Below are 9,549 nucleotides of genomic sequence, written 5' to 3'. Positions count from 1 at the left end.
AAAAAAGTCTAGAAAAAAGTTTTTTAAAGATTTTCTTTTCTTCCTTGCAGTATTTTTATTCTCAATAACAGGAATTAAAGAAACAACATGTGTATGGCTAATGAATGAGATAAATTCTGTCAATACAGGAGATAGTGTGAATACTTGACTCTATAGACTGAATCAAAAATATAAATTCATCTAAGCAACTTCTGTTAATCCTTTTCCGAAATGAAACATTTTAATAAGCGAAATATTATTAGAAATATTTACATAAAATCTAAGTAAACATAAATAATTGATTTAAATTGTAACTATCTTAAACTCAAATTTATGCACAAAAAACCTACTCTTTAAATACTTTCGTTAAAATCTTCCATTCACTATCGCAGAAGCGTTCACGTCTTGTAACGCAAAGGTTATCACAAATCAGCTGGCTGATGTGTGTGAATCACATGACTTCCTTTTACTCCAATTTAACGATAATAGTGCCTCAGAGTAAGCAAAGAAACCGTTTTATACAGATAAATTTTCCCAATATTGGCAGTTTTAATGTGATTCAAAGGTTAACTCTCTAAATATGGCCAAATTGAAAGCAGATTAAAAAAAAAAAAACGCTAAATTTTTTTCACCAAGTTGGTGACAAAACTTGGCAATATATTGCCAAGTGTTTGCCAAATTATAACACCACTTGAGTTTGCATTGAAATTGAAAATGATTTTATCCCAAAAAGGTAAAAAAGAACCCCTTTGGAACACCCAAATGCAACCAACAGGGGAGGTGCACAACTAGACTCCACTAGGAGTGCACATGCCAAAATTAAACTTTCTAGGACATACCGTTTTTGAGTTATGTGAGATACATATGCACATACACATACACACATTACATACAGACGTCATGAGAAAACTCGTTGTAATTAATTCAGCGATCGTCAAAATGGATATTTCGGGTGTCTATACGTTCTTAGGAATATATCCACGTGTGGTCAGGTTGAAAAAAACTCAATATTCATTCGGGGGTAAGCAAATTGGAAATTAAGGCAGATTTTTGAGTGAATTTTTTTTCGCAAATACAATACTTATTTTATTTTGTAAAAGGAAGTAAAAAGGGTTCTAAAAAATCAAGAATTGAAAATCATATGTGTTTTGCATCAAATGAATATTTTCTGGGAATTATATAAATCATATGTCACCATCTACAACAAAAGAAATCAAATGAATTTTTATGCAAAAAAAAAAAAAAAAAAAAAAATGTGTGATATTTAAAAAACTCTAGTTGCAAGTCAAATTCTCTGTTTGTTTACTGATCCTTGGCGAAATTTGTTTCATCTTACCTAATTAATCAAAACAAGTTTTTTAGTTTTATTCTAAGAAATGTTCGTGAATTCAACAGCTGCATTCTGTAATAATTAAAACAATGACAACAGGAAATTCGGCGATTAGAATTCCTTGTAAATAAATGGGGAAATTCTTTAAATATTTCTTTCATTAAAGAATGGGAAAACATATTTTAGATTTCGAATTTTTGCATAGTAGATAGCTTGAAAAGAAAACACAATTCTAAACCTGCAATAAATTTTAATCTATCATATTTATCTATATCTTTAAAAAATTTTTGCACAGCATGATAAGCAGCAACTAACACTACTTTACAAACATATCTTTTAACTCTTAACATAAAAGAATGCATAAATCACTTACTTGTTCTTGCATAGTATTCAAGTGATTTTATCCATTATATGATTGAAATTCTTCAAGGATTTTTTCCTTCTTCACAATAACACAGGATTACTAAAACACTTATATTTATGTAATTAATTAAACTATTGAAACGAGTTCAAATTGACGAAGCACTCTACTGCAAAAGTACTATTTGTAAAAAAAAAAAAAAAAAAGCCGTAAAATCCAACCTTTATCTGAGATTGCTGCATGCATTGGTAAGTGCTGAGCCAAGTAAGGATTACTCAGCCTTCTGTTGTTACGTTATGAGGACTTACATGTTAGGTGTGCAATGGCTTTCGTAATGTAGGAAGTGCTGTTCTCACCCAGTTTCGACGTTGCTACACAACTGATACTGAGCTTTGTAAAATCATCTAAATAACTTCAATTAATCGTTTTTCGAATTGGGACATTATAATAAGTATAATATTGTTATAAATATATGCGTTAAATCGAGTTACACCACTTACTATTTTTTATATTTTTGTTAAAAATGAAAGAAGACCCTTTTTTCGAGGGGAGGATGCGGGGATCTTTACATTGTATTTTAATAGGAGTTCAATTTTTTGCTTTAGTATGAAGCAGCTCTGAAGATAAAACCCGCTCTGTGTTGCGTCATGCTAAAGATCTCTTGAGTATTCGTTTGGCTATGGAAACTCTTGGCAAAATTTCATTTCTAGCACAGTTTTGCATCAATGAGAGCGCATATTTCTCCATCTGGTGGGGAAACTGGGCGTCAAAATTCTTGCGATATATTGGCATCATCTGGTAATGGTGCTACATGAGAGAATATGGATTCTATGTAGGGAAAATCACACTAGGTCTGCAAAAGGTAAAGCATCTAACTCAGGCGTTAGTTAAAAAAAAATAAATAAATAAAAAAAAATTTAAAAATTGACGGAATAAATGGCAGGCAATCTGTACGTAATACCAGCCAATATGATGATTTCGTTGCTAGTTCTGCAACTATGTGTGAATATCTCAGGTGGCAATCAACTCATTGCGGGTGCTGTAGCTGTGAAAGTTGCAGGTGACAATGAAAGCTTTGTGACACAATTTCTTCCAATCAAAGAAGGTTGTTCATAATTAATTTTTTTAGAAGACATAACAAATATTACTTTCTTTTCTTTTCCAACTTTTCTCTTTACTAGACTGAGTACTTCTGCATTTTCAACCATCTGAACTTTCCTGTAAGCTTTCATTTCTATTACTTGTAACTTCAAACCGGACTTTCAGAGTAACATCGACCTTTTCTGAACTATTTGCATTTTCCCTTTCCTCGGAGAAATTTTCTCTTGCTTATCCGAATAATCCAAAACTTTTCTTATCGCTTTGGATATTTTCAGGACATCAGTTTCTGTATTGCTCTTTGCTATATATTCCAATTGAATGATGCAATTAACTTCCCAATCCTTCATAAGCAACATAATAATGGAAACACTAAACATGAATAAAAATAAATACTGACAACACACGACATAGTAAAATCCAAATCAGTTTATTTTAAAATATTATATTAATAAAATATATTAAAAAAAATCCAGACAATCATTACCTATAAAACTGATGCATTCAACAAAGCCATAACCCGTAACATTAAAATAAAACAAGATCACAGATCTCTTTAACAGGTATATAAATAGATAAAAAATAAACCTAGTAAAGTCAAATTAAAAGTAATAACTTTCAGTACAAATATTTACCAGATCACAAATTGTAAGTAAGATTAATTCAATAGATAATTATACATTTCTAGTTAGAATAAGTTATTACTGAGCTGCAAATCAGCATTAGGAGCAGTACTATAATGACAAGCAAAAATGTAGAAATATGAAGAAATAATGCAGGACTGATGAAAACAAGAAAACATTACAATACATTTACAGAAATATTTGAAAAAGCAAAAATAATGAAAAATAATATTACGAAATGAGGATATTTATGTTATAAATAATGGAATTGAAGTAATGGTTAAATCTACAAGGATAAATAGTGTAAACATCACAGATGGTTTTCCATTAAGTAGATAAGGCCAACAGTAAGACTCTTCCAAAATACTGAACAAGACAGACTGAAAATTCAATTCATGAATTTTAAACTTTGAATGAAATCGTGAAAAATATTAAAACAACAAATAATTGCAAGTTTTGAAATTCTTCTTCTTTTGCTGCGATGAGTGAAATTTCAACTATAGAACCGAAGCAATTAAAGGCAAGTGTTTTTGAGTGATGTCATAAATTGGAGTCCTTAGAGGTGTCCTATATAGGATTTCTTGGAAATTCATTACTTAACGGTTTTTTCCTGGTGGAATTATATCATAAATTTTGGCCCCAGGTGTCACTTTGACTTATTTGTTTTGTAATTCCCATTTTTTGCTATTTATACTGTCTCCTGTTCCACGATGCTGCTTTCCTTGGATGACTTTTCATCCAAAGGCTCACACTTCTTCGCATTGAAAAAGGTGTTCCTTGTAACACCGAAACAAGTGCCTGCAGAAATTTGTAATTTTTGTGCATCGAAACTTTGGTTAGTTGATTCATTCAATTTAAAACCTTGTATTCCGATAGCAGGAACACTAGGGCAAATAATTTATGCATGCAGAAACATGCTTTACTGTGCTCTATTGATTGCTACTAATTTATTTATTTTTTTAAAACTACAATCAGAGCAGGTACAGTAGAAGAACTTGGGACCAGACTTGTTGCGTTATACAGGTGTTATATAGATCATTTCACAAATTTTGAAACTAATATTCAGGATATATCTATAAAATAGCACTTCAGAGAGAGTTTTATCTGCAATGAATATTAAAGCACTAATATTACAATCAGTCATTCACAAATCACACAATCGGTTTTCACAATCGAAAGAAAGTGGACTGTCCTGCACTTCTGCTAGCTTCATGGTTTGCATAACAGCTGCATCTTCAAGAGTCTTCAGATATTTTCTGCTTACTATGAATACTAATTTTCATTTAAAAGCATTGAATTAAGGTGGAAAGATGATAAACTGTCTCAAAATTTAATTTGCCTAACAATTTTTATGCTAGCAAAGCAAAACAGAAGTACTTTTTAAACTTCAAAACCTATTGTTTACTTCTGAAAAGTCTGTGTGGTTTATAGAGAATTGCGTTACATAGGTCGGCGTTATAAAGGTATCCTACTGCATTAGTAAATGGAGGGAGCTAGTCAAAGCACTGGCTTAGTCACATGACTTAATAACGATGAATGGTTGACATGTTTTGCGTGAAACTAGTGAAAGAAACCAGTTTTCTTCCAATGCTTTGCTTTAAAATCTATCATGTGACTTGGCGTCTTAGCTTTATGAATGAAAGTCTTCACGCCCTCCATTTTATACCTTCTGAATGATTACAATACTATCTTATGGTTTCCTAGAAAGGACCTCATTTCATGCCAAATAAAATGAAAGATATTTACTTATTTGGGTGGATTTCGATCTCACTTCTAAAAAACTGAAAGATGTTGTCTTAAAAACAGATCAGCAAAAGGTAGACTATTGGGATGCCTGCAGCTTGTTTGTCTGTGCGCTTTGTGAGACCTCTAAACACCATATGTACTTAAGTGTTTGACCGAACATTAAGAAAATGTAGTTTATATTCATATCAATTTATAAGGGGTATTCAAATGAAACCAGGTCACTAGTGTAAAGTAATGGCAGCGATTTTATTAACTAAAAAATAGTCACCAAAACTGTTGGCACATTTAGCCCATTGTGACACTAGGCGGTCAATTCCATTTTTGAAGAAGCTAGTAGGTTGCTATTGGATCCAGGACTGAACCCAGTCACACACTTCGTCCACCATTGTGATATCCGCAATATCTGGTGTGTCGTCTGCAAATAGCTTGTTTTAGAGGTCCAAAAACATGAAAGTCACAGAGTGAAAGGTCTGCACGGCGAAAGGGTGCATGGTGGATGTTCCAGCTCCAGCGATTCTCACCCAAACTACTGCAATGTCGTCTTCACCACATTGGCCGTATGTGGACGCCTTTGGACAACATACCTGGCCGTTTGGACTTAATGGCTTGCCTAAGGCTCTGTAAAGTGGTTTGATAACACTGGGTATTGATGGTGGTTTTTCGTTTCGGGAACTTGATAACTAGTGGGTTCCCCCCCCCCTGAGTGGGCCCTTGTGGTCAAAAAAGGACATGTTTGGTAGTGGATAATAACTTGTGTGGCCACTTTCTCTTCGGCGTTAAACTACACTGTCACTGAGCAACATAAAATGTTGCACATGTGTAGGTCTCTCTACCAATAAATGGTGTCTCCGTACATGCAGTCAGTGGCGGATCCACGGGGGGGGGCTAAGGGGGCTATAGCCCCCCCCATGAGGTCTGAACTTACACTAGATAAAATCGAAATTTCAGAGATTTTTAATACTGCGATATTGTAACATGTTTAAGTTTGTATTATATTTAAATAAATATAGAAGCACTATGTAGAGCGGCGTATACATGGGGGATGGGAGAGGGCATAAGGGACTGTAGCTTCTTCTCTCATTTCGTCAAAACTTACGACAGATTAAATTGTGATCTGCAATGGCACGAAACGGCTCAGAGGGAATAATTTCATTCTGCGATCGAGGTATTTTTTAATCTGAAAGTTAGCCGTAATATATTTTACATCATTCCAAGGCTAAGGGAGCTATAGCCCCCCCCCTCCTCTCCCATAAGGTCAAAATTTACACTAGATAAAACCGAAATTTCGAAGATTTTAAATACGTCAATACTTCTGCGAATTACAAACATGCATTATATTTTATTAAATATGCACACTATATACGGTGGTTTATTAATGGCGAGTTTGGGGTGGGGGGGGGGGGGGTAGTAAGGGGACTGTGACCCCTTCTCCCATTTGGCTAAAACTTACAACAGATTACAATGCGATTTGTAATTTCATGGAAAGTCTTCGAGACAATAACTTTGTTCTGCTATCGAGGTTTTTAATCTGAAGTTATTACTTTCCAATTAACGCCGTCAGAGGCGAATCTATGAGGGGGGGGGGGCAAGGGAGTATAGCCCCCCCCTACCTCCATGAGGTCAAAACTTATACTAGATAAAACTGAAATTTTATATTTTTTAATACTGCACTACTTATGGATATTTTATGTTTGTATTATATTAAATTAAATTTATACATTTCACTGGCAGATCTATGCGGGGGGGGGGGGGGGCTAAGGGGGTCTATAGTATCCCCTTGAGGTCAGAACTTACACTCGATAAAATTTCAGTTTTAGATATTTTTAATACTTTAATATTTTTACTAAGTTTGTAATATTTCATAAAATTTATACAGCTTCAATGGTGGATCTGTAGAGCAGTGGGGAGGAGGGGGAGGTGCTAAGGATACTATAGCAACCCTTACCATTTGGTTAAAAATTACATTCATAGAAAATGAAATTTCAGCGATTTTCATTACTGCACCACTTTTGTAAACTTAAGCTAGGATTATGTTTACTAAATTCTCTTCCTGTCAACGGACACCACTGTTCTTTCTTTGAAGCCCGCGACATCCAGAATGAAAACCTGTCGTTCACTAATCCTTTTCAAAACGTTTAGGCAGTAAATTAAGCAAGTGTACTAAGCAAGCCGGAGAGGACGATACATAATGGCTACTGACAGGTATCATCAGGAGCAGGTATGGTGCATCCCTATTTCCGCGGAAACCGATAATAGAGTCCCTCCCACTGAATTAGGAATATGCAGTCGGACTAGAAAAAAAGCAATAGTTCCTTTCTGTAATGTTGAATTGCTGACCATGTGTCTCGTTAGGACTTATGTTTATTGTAAATGAACTCTTAATAGGCTGTTTCTGCCCAGAGACAACATTGAGTACTCCTCTTTTGAACAACCAGCAATAGCACAACGAAGTAGTAATGCTCATAATATGCTAAGGTTACTGATAAGGAAACACCAAGAGCGAAAATTTAGTTAAAATAATAAAAGGTGGAAAATTGTGGAAAAGTTTTTCTGGGACGCGGCATCGGTTGTCGCAGTATTGAACTGTTGTTTTAACGAATTGCTTGTATTAAAATTCATACTTGGATTCTTGGTTTTTTCACACTTGGAAGTTTTGTTAAGAAACAAATGTGGCGATTTTGTTGGACTGGCGCTTTAAAGGGCGGGCGCAAAATTGGTGTTTGACTTGATTTATTTCGCAATTGTTTTGATATTTTAAATATAAGTATTGTCGAGTGAATATGAAGCGTCGACTTACAGATTATTTTAGTAAAAGCAATACGCATATAACTGATGATTTCCAAGGACACGATGGAGTTAGTATCGATAAAATACCATCAGATTCCAAACAGCCGTGTTCTAATAATGGACTACTACAACGCATGCCGACTACATCTAACGTTGAGAATGTGAACAACTGTACAGCTGGATGTGAGACTTCTAAAGAACAAGTAAATATATTTTCTTTAAAATTCAGCTATATTTTAAATATGTTATAACATACCAACTGTATATTGATATACAAAAATAAAATTAAAATTATCGTTTAAAGCATAAATAAGTAAAATAGTAATCATGATTGCTGGTACATGGGGGGGGGGGGGTCATGTTAGCAGGAACCCCCTTTTTCAATGTAAAAAAAAGTGTGAGATTATGGAGTCTAAGACGTTTAACGAATTTCTGCATCCATAAGCTTGCACTTTTTTTTTTTTTTTGCATTGAAAAATCTTTTTTTTTTTTTTTTTTTTTTTTTACCCCAAAACATGGGCAAAAGATGAGGTGATTTCAAAGCAATCTGATAAAAATCAGGTGCCTTTGTTCAATTTTTAATTCATTTATTTATTTTTCACATGTTAAGTTTCAGCATTTTATACTGAGGGTTTTTTTTTTTTTTTTTGCAATACTACTATAGTTTTTTCTCTCTTCTACATTGGTACTCTCATAAGTTGAAAAAATAAAGGTGTGAATTTAGAATGTTTGCTAATGAATTAGACAAATTTTTTGAAATTTACTAAAACTTTGAAAAGGAATCTTATTTGTTCATATATTATTAAATAACTATCTTTTTGCATGAGAAAGATAGTTTCGTTTTCAGAAAATTGGTTTAACCATAAAAAATAATGAAAAATTACAGTGCTTAAATTTAAGATTTTTAAATTTTTTTTCTAGAGAATAATTCTTAAAATCGTGAGTGTTCGTAAATAGAGTTTCGTAAAATTGAGTGTCAACTGCATTTTAAATGCATTTAAACCGTTTTGAACATTCAAGATTTTTTGTATCAGGTAAATTATTTCTATTTGAATGTATTTTTAAGATAGGAATATGTATAATAATTTGTAGGGAATATATTAAATTACTTAACTTATAAATGTATTTTTTTTTTAGAATCCTACTGATATAACATCTTTAACAAATTATCAATTATATGATATTGGATTAGCTGTTGGAAAGATTTTAGATGACGATAAAAAGCTGAAATATTTAAATGAAACATGGAAGCCTCCGGTGAGTTATAGCTTTCCAACAAGAGCTGAAGGAAAGCAGAACCGTAAATTTAGACGAGAATGGTTGGAGCAGTACAATTGGCTTGCTTACAGTGAGCTTTCGTCTGGTGGATTTTGTAAAATGTGCGTTCTGTTTGCACCAACTGGAGCTGGAATTGGAAATCAGGTGAGAAATTCCATCAGTTCATAAGTGGCATTTTTCAGAATTGAATTGAATTTTTTTTTTAATAGTGTCAATATTCTTTATAGGCAAAATAATAGTTTAAGCGCTCTTCTCGATATTTTTTTTCTGTTTTTTTTTTGGTTTATTTCTTAGATTCTTCCATTAAGTGGTGGTCAAAAGTTCTTTTCGGCTATTTCATTTATACT

Source organism: Uloborus diversus, chromosome 7 (genome assembly GCF_026930045.1).
Source record: "Uloborus diversus isolate 005 chromosome 7, Udiv.v.3.1, whole genome shotgun sequence".
Taxonomy (NCBI): Eukaryota; Metazoa; Arthropoda; class Arachnida; order Araneae; family Uloboridae; genus Uloborus; species Uloborus diversus.
Note: the sequence above shows the minus strand (reverse complement) of the source record.